Genomic DNA, 15,110 nt, shown 5'->3' with positions numbered 1-15,110 from the left:
CAAACACACAACTTTATTTTTCTAAGAACCACTTATTTACAGATTGCTTTAAAAGATCACAATTAGACAATACGGCTGAAGGCCTAGTTAAAGAAAACTTGAGATGCTTTCTGGGCTGAAGTCCAAAAACCGTACCAGAAACGAGAATGGCTGAAGGCCTGGCTTAGAAATCAAACGCAATTAAAAATAGAAGGTAACATTTAAAAGAAAACATGCAATTGAAAACAATTAGCGGCTGAAGGCCTACACTACACTTCTGAAGGACAACTATAATTAAAACACATTAATAAACATTTTTTTCTAACCAAGAAGCTTCTTTTTACACTTATAACAGAATGGCCAAAAGCCTAATTAAATAAATATTAACTTATTGCAGGGCTGAAGGCCACAAAAAATTTGAAACAACGCCTGAAGGCCTGAAAAACAAGTCATACAAACAATTTAAACTAAACCCCTTCCTTCTTATAAAAAAATTTTCCTTTAAAGAATACACACTGCTGAAGGCCTTATAAAAGGGGTTCACGTAAATCCTCGGCTGAAGGCCACACATAACACATCAAACAACTAACGGCTTAGGGCCAGGATTACAAACAATTGCAGATAGAACCAATTTTAAGGAACAAACATGGCTCTGAGCACTATGGGACTTAACTTCTGAGTCCCCTAGAACTTAGAACTACTCAAACTTAACTTACCTAAGGACAGCACACACATCCATGTCTGAGGTAGGATTCGAACCTGCGACTGTAGCGGTCGCGCGGTTCCAGACTGTAGCGCCTAGAACCGCTCGGCCACTTCGGCCAGCCCACTGGTGCACTTCCCTGGCAAGTAACAGTCAGTTTAATAATTAATCACAATATAGGAAGACGGCTGCAAGATTTTGCTGACTCCAACACATCATACGTTGCTGCTAGCCCGAACGGCCCTATCTGAGGTCGTCAGTACCCTAGACTTAGAACTACTTAAACCTAACTAACCTGAGGACATCACACACATCCATGACCGAGGAAGGACTCGAACCTGCGACTGTAGTGGAAGTGCAGTTCCGAACTGAAGCGCCTAGAACCGCGACAGGCCGTCTGTCACCATATGTGTTGGTCGGCCTGATTTGTCTGCTTCTTCATTTGTAACTTTCTTCTTTTGTTAAGTTTACCTTAAGTTTAACTTACTTTGCATGTGGTTTACAGTTTCTACCTCCTTTTGGTAATCGAATGTGTTTAGGGGAATTTCATTGGGCCTCTTTAAAATGTAACTGACATCAAATTTGACTCTGTGGGTGGCTTGAGGTTACTTTATTTATTGTGTCTGTTGTCCTGTCATTGTTGTGCTTGTCATGTCTTCTGGTTATATCCAGAATGTTGAGTTTGTTTTCTTCTTCTTCCTCTACTACAAACTTTATGTTGTTGTGCATACTACTTACATATATGCTGCAATGTGTCCTGAGCCTGATCTAGCATAGGCATTGAAACACCAAAGAAACTGGTATAGACATGCGTATTCAAATACAGTTATGTAAACAGGCAGAAAACGGCGCTGCGCTCAGCAACGCCTATATAAGACAACAGGTGTCTGGCACAGTTGTATCGCTGTATCACTTCCTCTCTCCACCTCCACACCCTCCATTTCCTTCATCAGGGCAATTTCCAGCACCTCCCCTCCCGGATGTTGAATTTTGCCATGACATATACCCTGTAAGTAGGCTGTTTAGGTTTTTTTATTGGTAACGCCACCTCTGTATGAAAATCACTGGCTGTGCTGTGTGCAGTCTGTGGCTGCTTTGCATTGTTGTAATACTCGCCATTGTAGTGTTAGGCAGCTGGCTGTGAACAGCGCGTAGCATTGCGCAGTTGGAGGTGAGCCGCCAGCAGTGGTGGATGTGGGGAGAGAGATGGCGGAGTTTTGTAATTTGTCATGAACTGCTATATTTATATATGATGATATCAAGGTAAATACATTGTTTGTTCTCTATTAATATCTTTCATTTGCTAACTATCCCTATCAGTAGTTAGTGCCTTTAGTAGTTTGAATCTTTTATTTAGCTGGCAGTAGTGGCGCTCGCTGTATTGCAGTAGCTTGAGCAGCGAAGATTTTTGTGAGGTAAGTGATTTGTGAAAGGTATAGTTTAATGTTTGTCAGGGCCATTCTTTAGTAGGGAGTTTTGAAAGTCAGATTGCGTTGCGCTAAAAATATTGTATGTCAGTTTAAGCACAGTCTTGTATAAATTGTTCAAAGGGGACGTTTCATATGGCGACCCTTAGCCGAGGATACCTCACTGGAATCTTCTGATTTTTTCTTGTAGTTTGTGTAATTAGTGTAGATTTTGTTTATTGCTAGCGCGTAATTATAGAGAGAATTTCCTTTGTAGTTGTAGTTTTTCATTGTTGTACAGTAAAACAGTTGTGGCATGCATGTAGATTTGCAGCAAGTTTTTCGCAGCTGCGCTTGCAATTAACTAAATATTATTTTCAGTGCTATGTTAATGTGTTCTCTTATTTTTGATCTTCAAATTGTGTTTTTCTGTGTTGTCGTGTGAAATATTGTGACAATAATGGCGTGTGAAAAACGTAATACTAGGCTCCAAAGTAAACTGAGAAATGACAGTGAAAATGAAAGCAGTGTGTTAGCGCCGCAGAGTAGTGAATTAACTGATGTTCAAAGTAGTAATTTGGTAATTGTGAATAGGGAAATGGAGCGGGCTGCAAACAATGGTGTAGACAGTGAAACAGGTAGTGAACAGGGAAGCATTATCGATCGATCGGTCGGCAACAGCTCGCCTCAGGAATCCGAAATGACAGGACACAATTTCGCAAATACTGTAGATTCAGGTTTTGGGTTATCACCGTTTTCTCAAATAAGTCAAGACACATTTTCTGCTTGTCAAAATGTGAATGTTGCCGGTGCAAATGCACTGCCGAAAAGCGTAGAGAAACAGATTCCAGACACTAATACATTATTATTGCAATTAATGCAACAAATGGAACAAAATCAGAGACAAACACAGCAAAAGCTTGAAAAGTTAGACACAATGGAACAACACCAGAGACAAACACAGCAACAGTTAGACACAATGGAACAAAATCAGAGACAAACACAGCAACAGCTTCAAAAGTTAGACTCATTGGAACAAACTCTTGAACAAACGCGTGAAGATTTAACTACTGAGTTACATCACATTGAAACGAAATGTCAAAAAGTCTGTAATGACGTAAAAACACAAATTTGTGAGCATTTCCAACCTATTTTTTCGCGTCATGAAAATGCATTACAGAATCACGAAGCAGACATAAAAGAACTGCAAATTATTGTTCATGAAAATCATGAGACCTTGCAAGCTAAATTTGACTCAGTTGCATCTACCGATTCGGTTACGCAACTTGCAAAAACTCAGGAAAACTTTAAGGACACAGTAGATACTCTGAAACTTGGTTCAGAAAAACACACTGAGGAAATAAGTACACTATCGGAGAAAGTAGCCGAACTTTCGGATCAGGTCACTAACTTATCTACAAAGGTAGATGATGATCTGAATGACACAAGACCCGTAGCCTTCACTGACACAGAAGAGTATGAACAAATAAGAAAATTTAAACAGAATCAAAATCAAATCAATACACAGTACAAAAGAGAAATCCAGGAAGTACAAGATCAGCTGACACAGGTAATACAAGAATTACGTATTTCAGAGGACACTCGCGCTCCAATACGGGAAGAGGGACATAGAAATACGGAACAGCCACAAAATAATAACACAGGACACTTCGGAAATTATGAAAGAAATTGGCAAGGCGCATTGGATTTTGAGTTGGAACCGCCGAAGCGACGTAACAATGACCGACATGCGACTAGCCGACATGACGATTTTGACTATAAGCTGTTCATTACTACACGTAAATTCAAAACATTTAAGAATTCCGGCAACGACATTCATCCACAAGCATGGCTCCATCAATTCTCTCATTGTTTTCCTCCCAACTGGTCGTTGGAACACAGATTAGAATTTATGTGTGGCTACTTAGAGAATGAACCAGCTGTAAGAATGCGATCGGTCATTCACGATTGCCACAGTGAAGGAGAATTTTACCATGCCTTCCTCTCAGCGTATTGGTCTCAAGCCACACAAGACCGCGTAAAACATGGTATCATAATGATGAAACATTTCGAACAATCTGAATTCTCCAGTCTTGTGAAATATTTTGAAGACATGTTGCACAAGAATCAATACCTGTCAAACCCATACAGCCCCTCAGAACTCATCCGCATTTGCTTAATCAAACTACCTGAACATTTACGACATATTATTTTGGCAGGACGTTGCAAAGACGACATTGAAGCATTTCAGGGACTGTTACAAGAATTAGAAACTGACACTGACAATCGCGGAACGCGAAACCAGGAACACAACAATTACAGGTCACATCCGTCGCAATTCCGCGATAAAAGAAGTAATAATTGGACACGACAAGGCTATTCTCACAACACAAATCGTGACCAAAACAGACACCACCCGTATGACAACCGTTGGCAGAGTAGTAATAACTACAGGGAAAGATCACCTCTCCGTGGTAATGACTATCACAGAGATAACCACAGAAACAGACAATATGGGAACCAAAACAATTATTACCAGGGGAGACAGAATAACTTCAGACGCAACAGTTCAGCGCGCAGTTACGATTCAGGGAGAAATTCTCCACCACGTGACCGACACGAAAGAAACTGTGTAAACTACCGACAAAACGACAGACGTGAATTTCATCAGAACTGGCGGGATTCTAACAGAGCAGGGCCTTCTCGTCACGGTGAATTTGTAGAAGTTAGGTCTCCTAATCCCAATAACGACGCGCGCCAACAAAGAGACAGACAATGACTTGCACAGCAGGCAGCCGCGTGCGCCAGGTGGCTCAGAGAAAAATAACATAGACGCTAACCTTGAGAAAAACTCCAGTATTCTTTACCGACGTATACCGCCTGACAATTGCATTCAAGTTCAAACTCTGAGTACTATGAAGAGTAAAGGTTTACACCACATTTCACATGTAAAACCGTTTATTGAGAGATACTCTGCTTTTTAACTTAGTCTTTGTCATAAAATTTTTCGCTTCACATTACTAATATGCTTTGTCAGACTTAGAATCTGTTAACATACAACAATGTTTGAAGTTAAATATCCAATCAAGAACCAAGAGAACTTATTTAAACAGAAATGACGAATGCATTGTTATAGTAAACAGACGTCACAGTGTTATTGTGTGTGTACATTCTTGCTTGTTTGTTGCACGATTACGTAACGACTATGAGGCTCACATACTTAGAACATTTACCAGTACTGCTAATGAGATTTTAATGCAACATTTTGGTTTATTTGAAAATACATTCTGAATTTAAAGTGCTTTCTGAGAGATACCAGATGACACAGAGGTTAGTTTATGTGACAGCTACACGATTTTTATCACGACGCTACTAATGAGTGACAATTTACAATGTTGCTTTTGCGGTGTATCTGTTTTATATCTGCACAGTTTTCTGAATTCTTCTGGAAAGAAAAACATGTTTTAGTAGTAACTTTTGTGGTACAGCTACAATGAGACTGCCTTTTCCGTAGCACAACAATACGTTACAGCACAGTACTTTCTTCATCATGGCAATAAGCGTAATAACTAAGATATCTATACGCAAAGCATTTCACTTTTGTGTATTATGAGGTAAGTACATTGACTTTGCAGAACTTAGCTTTCGGAGGACGATAACTACGACACTTCCACAGAGATTATGTTGCAACAAGACGCACATTTAGCGCTACAGGACACGTATTTGAGTGATTAATCTTATACTTAAAACATTTATTTTTAAAGATTTTTTGAATTACAAAGAAAGTTTTCCGTGATACATTTCATTCCATTGCTGTAATCTGTAACACCTGAGGGTATAATTACATTAATCCTCAGGGGGGTACACGCTTACTTTGTGTACCATGTGTTTGGCAAGCACAAGGAGCCCTAGCTAATATGGTATTTGCTTATACAACTTTAGACATCGGTACCATATTTCTCTAACACACAAATTACACAGCTATCTGATCATTTAACAGAGAGATAAACATGTTTTTTACTACGTCAGTGACACATGTTTACGTAATTACACCGTTGGATAACTTCACACTTATGAAACTGTATTTTGTCTGTACTTTGTAAACTGTTCATATTTTTTCGGAATCATTGTGATACTATGAGAGCTTTGAATGATGTATTTGGTATGAGATCATGATTTTTAAAGTACGTTTGAGGCAGCTGACACTTTTGACATGAGCAGAGAATTATTTTAGGCTTAGAAATTATTGGAGGAAGTTACGACGATTTTGAGATTTGACTGAAGTGTTATGATGTTATTATTACGACGACGATGTGTATTATGTTGTTGAGGAATGTTTATTATGCTACGTATTTCTCACGATGAAATATTGAAGAAGTGTCGACGAATATGTATATGTATAATGAGGTAAGGAATAATGAGTAGTGTTTAGGGACTCTGATTTATGAAAAGGATGTTGGAAACCAAGAAACGTACTTTAAGAGTTATGAAATGTGTGACTGTATCACAATGCTGACGAATATTTTTTTTGGACACTGTTATATTTATAGGGTTTTGTTTCTACAGATTTGCAACGCTAATTCTTGACCTGTGAAATATTTTTGTATGAGACTACCACGGTAGCAGAATCTCCTGTCGTAAATATTTCCGTACGAAAGTTAAGTGACCACCTGCACGTAATGCGTCGCGGGCACCCAGCTGTGTCAGACGCCTGGAGAAAAAGCCATTATTGCGAGCCCTTTTCAGCGGCACAGGTAGCACAAAAAAAAAGGGGAGGCCATTATCCTTGGAAATATTCTTACATCTGCAAACCTGATAATGACAAGTGTCTTTCTACGAGAATTGAGAGCTACTGACTTACGAAATGCCACATAGCTATTGAATGATGTTTTTATGCTTTGGTTTGCGTAATTGCTTATTTCATTTGACATCTGTTTTCCAGCTGTGTTGCAGCATTGGTTTCATAAAATAAAATTAAATGCATTTGCTAATGGGAACACTTTCTGTCAACAGATCTATTAAATAATTATTTTATGATCCACATTCTTTAAAAAAGGAGCACTTGGAAAGGAAAGAACAATAAGAAGGGACTAATACCAGTAACTGCATCTATAATTTTCTTTTCAAGTACATGGTAATATTTCTTTTTACAATCAGTTGTTGTGGTGCACCACTTTAATTACATAGACATTAAGATGATACATTTCCCTTATCTGCATTGTTGTTTAGTGTAATATTTTTTCTGCTTGCGCTATGTCATGTTTAGGTATAAGTTGCTGCTGTTTGCCAGGCATAGTGTTATTGAATTTGACTTTTGCTCATTTATGCTGCTAGCTTTGCAAATTGGCATTTTTTTTCATTGCTGTTTATATTAATTGTTTTATGTGCTGCTGCATTGCCTCGTCCCTTAGTTTAATATCTGAGCTCAGTAGATTTAAGTTAGCTTAAGAGGGGGTAGACTATATAAGAAACGAACTATGGAGAATAGGGGAAGAATGCTTTGAAAGTTACATGAAAACGGTTTGGGCCTAAATGAGTATTGTACAATGAGCCATATTTATTTTGAAAGAAATATGAATAGAATACAGAAAGCAGGTATAGATAGGACTTTTTGGGAATAATGACGAATGAAGGGAGATCTCCGAGAAATAATGCAAAATACTGCAGTACAACAAACCCTGTCCTTTCTTTTTGTGTTATCCCACTATATGTTTGTGTACCCTTGTGTATTTGTTTTCTTCCTGTCTCTGTGTACTGTTTCATAGAACTTTTTTCTCTTCTAATACTAAGCTACATTCACTATGATGAGGAATACTGTTATCCTCGAATATAATTGGCATTAATAATATGTTATTTACTTTGTAAAGATGTTAGACATTATTAATTCTGTTCTGTTTAATGCTCATATGTGAAGTTGATGTTTCAAAAGTTATTGTGATCTTTTATGTATGTACTCATGTCATAATTCCACAGATGTATATGTTAGTTCGATTCTTTTGTAAAGCCTTTACTACAAATGTTATCTGTATCGTTATGTTTTTAATGATGTATTTTGTACCTTTTTTATTGTATTCTTATGTTATAAAATTGTAATTGTCACCAGTTCATGATATTATTAACTTGTTAGTTACATTTCACTGCACACATTTCTGTTGGTCATAGTATATGGACAATATGTGAGAAGTAGGGACTGATAGTGTTTGCACGTGTGTTAATAATTCTGCAAGGGACTGGATAACAGCATTGCTGGTTCTAAGGACAATTCCAAAAACGTTGTGAGTGCGCAAGTGGTGGTTTATGGACTTGCTATATTCTCTGCAAGACTCTTCGATGGTGATTGTGCACCTGCACAGTCGCAACAGATGGCTGCTGGCCATTTCTACAAGGACTACAGTGGGTCTACATCTTTGCTGACTCACCAGTACCATTATTTCTACAAGGCCTGCAGTGGGTCTGCACCTCTGGTGGCCCACCAATACCGTAATCTCTACCAGGACTACAGTGGGTCTGCTCTGTGATGACCTACCTACCAATACTCGACTGACTCTGCTGTGGGTTTGCTCTGTTGTGGCCCATTACCTGTCAGCATGTCGAGAGTCAGCACTGTCTTTCTGTTGGAAGGACAACGCTACTTCTTCAAGACTGCATGGAAATCCACTACTTCCGTGTGCATTTTCTTTTACTGCTCAGACTTTGAGAAAAACACTGGTATTCTACTGTTATGTACGATTAGGACTGTCTTTATGGACTGTGAGAAAATTTTAGCTTTTGACCAACATTGTATCAATAAGTGTGTGCATTTGATTTCTTTGTTATTGTAATTATGAAAAATTTTATCAAATCATTATTGGCCACTGCCCAAAGAAAAAATTTGTAAAATTTTTTGTGGGGAGCATGGGGGCTATGTAAGTAGGCTGTTTAGGTTTTTTTATTGGTAACGCCACCTCTGTATGAAAATCACTGGCTGTGCTGTGTGCAGTCTGTGGCTGCTTTGCATTGTTGTAATACTCGCCATTGTAGTGTTAGGCAGCTGGCTGTGAACAGCGCGTAGCATTGCGCAGTTGGAGGTGAGCCGCCAGCAGTGGTGGATGTGGGGAGAGAGATGGCGGAGTTTTGTAATTTGTCATGAACTGCTATATTTATATATGATGATATCAAGGTAAATACATTGTTTGTTCTCTATTAATATCTTTCATTTGCTAACTATCCCTATCAGTAGTTAGTGCCTTTAGTAGTTTGAATCTTTTATTTAGCTGGCAGTAGTGGCGCTCGCTGTATTGCAGTAGCTTGAGCAGCGAAGATTTTTGTGAGGTAAGTGATTTGTGAAAGGTATAGTTTAATGTTTGTCAGGGCCATTCTTTAGTAGGGAGTTTTGAAAGTCAGATTGCGTTGCGCTAAAAATATTGTATGTCAGTTTAAGGACAGTCTTGTAAGAATTGTTCAAAGGGGACGTTTCAACCCTTCATTCCAACTAACCACACCTTGTTCCCCCCCCCCCTCCCTAGGGCCCCCTTTTCCTCTCCCCTCCTTCTCCCAGAACGGATTTTCCTTCTTCTCCTCTTCAGTCCCTGCATCCCATCCTCATCTCTTTCCTCTCCCCCACATCCTTCCCTCCTCCACCCTCTTCGGCGAGCCCCCCCGCCCCCGCCCATCACCCCCACTCTCTTCCCCTCCCTCACTTCTTCTCTTCCCCCTCATCTGCTTGCGGCCAGCAGATCCTCCATTGTTCTCCTTGTCATCAGTGTGCTACGTCAGTGTTGTGTTTGGTGCTGTTCTCCTGTACATCGACTGTCGATACTTTTATGCGTTAGTCATACTTCGCCTTGTGTTCTTTTAATTGTCCCAGTGTATGGTTTTTTGTGTGCGCTACTTTTTTATGGTTTTTACCTCCATTTTACAGTCGCCCCTTTTTGTCTATTGTCTTCCATAATGTTCCCCCTTTTTTATATCTATGTCCACCATATTTTCTCCTTTATGTTGTTTTTAAATTCTTCTATTGTATGTTCTACGTCTTTCGGCTGAAGAGCAGCTCATATGCTGCTGCCGGCCGGCTCCAATGGGGAATTGAACTACAATGAAAGAGAATAAGAATTGGTGCAGTTGTTAGATTGGTTACTGCTGCTGTAATGGCAGGTTACCAAGATTTAAGTGAGTTTGAACGTGGTGTTATAGTCGGTGCACGACCAATGGGACACAGCATTTCCCAGGTAGCGATTGTGGAATTTTCTCATACTACCATTCCACGAGCGTATTGTGAATATAGGAATCCTGTAAAACATCAAATCTCTGGGGTCACGGCGGCCGAAAAAAGATCCTGTGACAGCAGGACCCACGCCGACTGAAGAGAATCGTTCAACATGACAGAAGTGCAACCCTTCCGCAAATTGCTACAGATTTCAATGCTGGGTAATCAGCAAGTGTCAGCCTGCGAATCATTCAACGAAACATCATCGATATGGGCTTTCGGAGTCGAAGTCCCACTCCTGTACTCTTGATGACTGCACAACACAAAGCTTTACGTCTCTCCTGGGCCAGTGAACACCGATATTGGACTGTTGATGACTGGAAACTTGTTGCCTGGTTGGACGTCTGTCGTTACTAATTGTATGGAGTGAATGGACGTGCACGGGTATGGAGACAACATCATAAATCCATGGTACCTGCATGCCAGCAGGGGACTGTTCAAACTGACAGAGTCTGTGTAATGGTGTAGGGGGTGTGCAGTTGGAGTGATACGACTCTGACAGGTGACACGTATGTTAGCATCCTGTCTGATCACCTGCATCCACTCATGTTCATAGTGCATTTCGCATTCCGACGGACTAGGGCAATTCCAGCAGGACAAGGCGAGACCCCACACGTCCAGAATTGCCTCAGAGTAGCTCCAGAAACACGCTTTTGAGTTTAAACACTTTCGCCGGCCACCAAATTCCCTATACATGAACATTATTGATCATATTTGGGATGCATTGCAACGTGCTGTTCAGAAGAGATGTCCACCCTGTCGTACTCTTACGGATTTATGGATAGCCCTGCTCCCATGGTGTCATTTCTCTTCAGCAGTACTCCAGACATTAATCGAGTCCATGCAACGCTGTGTTGCAACACCTCTGCGTGTTCGCGAGGGCAGTACATGATATTTGGCAAGTCCACCAGTTTCTTTGGCTCTTCAGTGTATATTATGTCATCCATCTACTTGTATCAGTAGATGACGTTGTAACCTCTCTTTGTTGACAGAATTTCAAATACTAGTTTTTCGGTATGATTCATGAAGATGTTGGCTAGTGTTCCTGAAATAGGTATACCCATAGGTAAACATCCTTGATCGTAGTACTCCTAATTGAATTCAAAACAGTTTTGTTGTATTATTAACTGTAACAATGTTATTGTTTCATCCACATGTTGCTGAGGATGCTGCTTGTGTTTCATCAGGTTTTCTTCAATTAGTTTAATTACCTCGTTAACAGTGATGTTAATGTAATGATAATGTACAGTTTTCCTAAATCGAAGCAAAGCAACGTAGTTGTACATGATTTCTTTATTATCTGTTGTGTTTTTACCTAAATAGCAATTTTTTGTTGTCCTACTATTATCAGATGTACAATACTGAATGAACAGAGATTCCATCTGCGCTGTTTGTAGGTTTGTAGGAGGTACACTATCACTATTCACCTCATGGGAATGTCAGTCTTATGGATTCTGGGATCGCATCTCATATTGGGTGCCTTCAGGTTTTCAAGTCCTTGTTTCTCCCTGTGTGGAAAGTATACACTATGTTATCGAATGTGTTTTTAACATGTGTTGAAAATCTATATGTTGGAATGGATTTTGATTTTGTATGTTATTTTCGAAGATAGAGTCCATGGTAAATCAAAGTTACATGATAAATATTATGTTTGTTTGGAGGTACATGTTTACAGTGCTCGTAGACATTTAAAGCCCTTCGCCACAACATCATAATATTCTAAACCAAAATGTATGTACGACGTCAGAATCAAAGGAAGCAATGTAAGCTGACGAACTGAGGATACAAGGGCAGTCTCTATGGCCTGAGACTACAAGATTGTGATCCAAGATGACGGTCTGCGGATACGAGGACAGTAGGTATGATATTACAATCCAAGACGGCGACCCCAGATAGTGACCTGGAGATATGAGGACAGTCTACATAGACGCCATGTCACTTACATCTAAGATGGTGGACATATGGAAATAAGGACGACCTGATGGTTGTAGGATCCCTTAATCTAATCTGAAAATGGCCAGACATTCGAAAAATCATCGGTTTTCCCCATTCTGATGATGGTACTGTTCACTCTTGGACATGATACGCTTGTACTATGCTTAAACAATTCCTCCCCCACTCCTCCAAAATTGCAGTTCCGATAATTGTCAACTTTCGTTTGAATCCAGAGAGCTGACTTGTTCTACCTTTAAAACGGAATGTCTCACATGTTGCTGTCAAATACTTGTCATTATACAAGGGGCGTTTGAAAAGTTCGTGCAAAGTTCGAGAGATGGCACCACCGGCGCGTAGCGCGGTCATGTTTCGTTAGTAGCAAATGGTTCAAATGGCTCCGAGCACTATGGGACTTAACTTCTGAGGTCATCAGTCCCCTAGAACTTAGAACTACTTAAACCTAACTAAGGACATCACACACATCCATGCCAGAGGCAGGATTCGAACCTGCGATCGTAGCTGTCGCGCGGTTCCAGACTGTAGCGCCTAGAATCGCCAGGCCACTCAGGCCAGCAGTTGGTAGCATCTTTGGAAAGAACGCACACAAAGTTTCAGCCGTATTGGTCTATTTGTTTTTGTTTGGCATTAGTGTGAATTAAGGAATTCGAGTGATTGTCAAAAAATGGACAAAAAACAATTTCGTGTGCTGATTAAACTTTCTTTATGAAATTCAAAAAGCCTCAGGAGACCAATGAGAAGCTTGATAAACATTACGATGTCTCTGCACCTTCGATTAGAACAGTTTATAAGTGGTTTCAAAATTTTCAGACTGCCCATATGGGCACAAGTGATGCTGAACGTTCTGGACGCCCTGTGGAAGTTACAACTCCAGAAATCATTGATAAAATCCAGGATATGGTGATGGATGACGGAAGAGTCAAGATGCGTGATAGTGCTAGTGCTGTGGGCATCTCGAATGAACGGGTTCATAATATTTTGCATAAACATTTGGAGATGGGAAACCCATCAGCAAGATGGGTTCTGCCATTGCTCACGCTTGACCACGGAATCGTGTGAAGTGTTGCAAGGATGGTTTGCAGCTGTTCAGGAAGAATCCATAGGACTTTAAGCGTCGTTTCGTCACTGTGGATGAAACATCGATACATTACTATACCCCTGAGACCAAACAACAATCTAAACAATGGGTTACCAAGGGATAATCTGCACCAAAAAAGGTGAAGACCATTCCTTCGGCCAGAAAGGTTAAGGTGACTGTCTTTTGGCATTCGCAAGGGTCGATCCTCATCGACTATCTGGAAAAGGGTAAAAAAATTACAGGTGCATATTATTCATCCTTATTGGACCGTTTGGAAACCGAGCTGCATGAAAAGCACCGGCAATTGGACCGCAAAGAAGTCCTTTTCCATCACCACAATGCACCAGCACACACCTCAGCAGTTGTGGTCGAAAAATTAATGGAAATAGGATTCCAACTCGTTTCACATCCCCCTATTCTCCCTCAGACTACTATTTGTTCCCCAATTTGAAGAAATGGCTGGCGAGCGAAAGATTTTATTCAAACGAGGAGGTGAATGCAACAACTAATAGCTATTTTGCAGTCTTGGACGATTCCTATATGGGATATGTATTCACTTGCACCTTTGTTATTTAAGCGAATACAACACTGGGGAGGGCCCTCTGCCATACTTGCAAAGTTCACCACCAGGCTGTAAGCCGCATGTAGCCATGCATCATGAATCGTGAGTGCCTTGTCAGTCTGGGCTGGACCAACGCCAGAGTTATCCTGCCACTGCCGCTAGCAAAAGCCACCTGGTCGCACTGGAAATAAATGCACAATGCGTACTGCCAATTGAAATGCCTAACATGATGTGATATTGTTTGTAATGTCTCTGCAGTCGCAGCCCATTAGACCTAAATTAAAATGGCAGGAGGAGTAGGAGAATTTGAAACGCGAGAAGCACACTTGTGCGTTACCGCACATTGAAACTGTCAGGGAAACTGAAAATTCTTCCCAGTTTAAAATTGAACTATAACCCACAAGTTTAATTCTGTAAGGGCAATGTATATGTGTGTGTGTGTGTGTGTGTGTGTGTGTGTGTGTGCGTGTGTGTGTGTGTGTGAATTAGTAAGGGACCAAGCTGCTTAGGTGGTCGGTCCCTAGGCTTACGCACTACTCAAACTAACTTAAACTAACTTATGCTAAGAACAATACAAACACCCATGCCCGAAGGAGGATTCGAACCTCTGTCGTGAATGGCGCCTCAAACCGCGCGGCCATTTGGCGCGGCGGGCAATCTATGAAAAAGGGAGATGCTCACCTGTCATCCTGGGGGAAGACTTGTACAATGGGTGAGAAATCGTGAGAAGAGCAGGTTCTTTAAATTCATAAAAATTTATGTGTGGGGTGGACGAAAGCTATGATGAAAATTGTGGTAATTGCTTGTCACAAGTTATTCTAGAAACTCGTCTTTCGTATGTGCTGCAGCCACTTACCAACGAAAATGAAGAATGAAACACAATTTTCCTTTTTACAAGTCGAGTTATAACCCTGAACAGCATGGCAAATACACACTGATCGGTCAGAACGTTATGACTACCGACCTACCATTGATATAAACACGTCCAGGCGATAGGAACATCGCCTGAGGTGGAATGACTGTTAGTCAGTCACAAACCTGTGCGCATAGTATCAGTCTGCGTGCTGTCCACGTGTAGAATGGGGGAGGAGCGCCATGTATCTGAGTTTGACCGAAGGCTGAATGTGATGTCCCAGAAATGGTTCAAATGGCTCTGAGCACTATGGGGCTTAACTTCTGAGGTC

The 15,110-nt window shown here is 40.6% G+C and overlaps 1 protein-coding gene across 1 annotated transcript in view; it reads left to right on the top strand.

The window, feature by feature from the left end:
* Nucleotides 1–15,110, top strand: part of LOC126473482 (solute carrier family 22 member 7-like) — a 578,452-nt gene that overhangs the window by 86,942 nt on the left and 476,400 nt on the right. The gene's annotated exons all lie outside the window — the stretch shown is intronic.

The sequence above is a fragment of the Schistocerca serialis genome, chromosome 4 (assembly GCF_023864345.2).
Source record: "Schistocerca serialis cubense isolate TAMUIC-IGC-003099 chromosome 4, iqSchSeri2.2, whole genome shotgun sequence".
Lineage (NCBI taxonomy): Eukaryota > Metazoa > Arthropoda > Insecta > Orthoptera > Acrididae > Schistocerca > Schistocerca serialis.
This window is presented reverse-complemented; position numbering and strand designations above follow the sequence as displayed.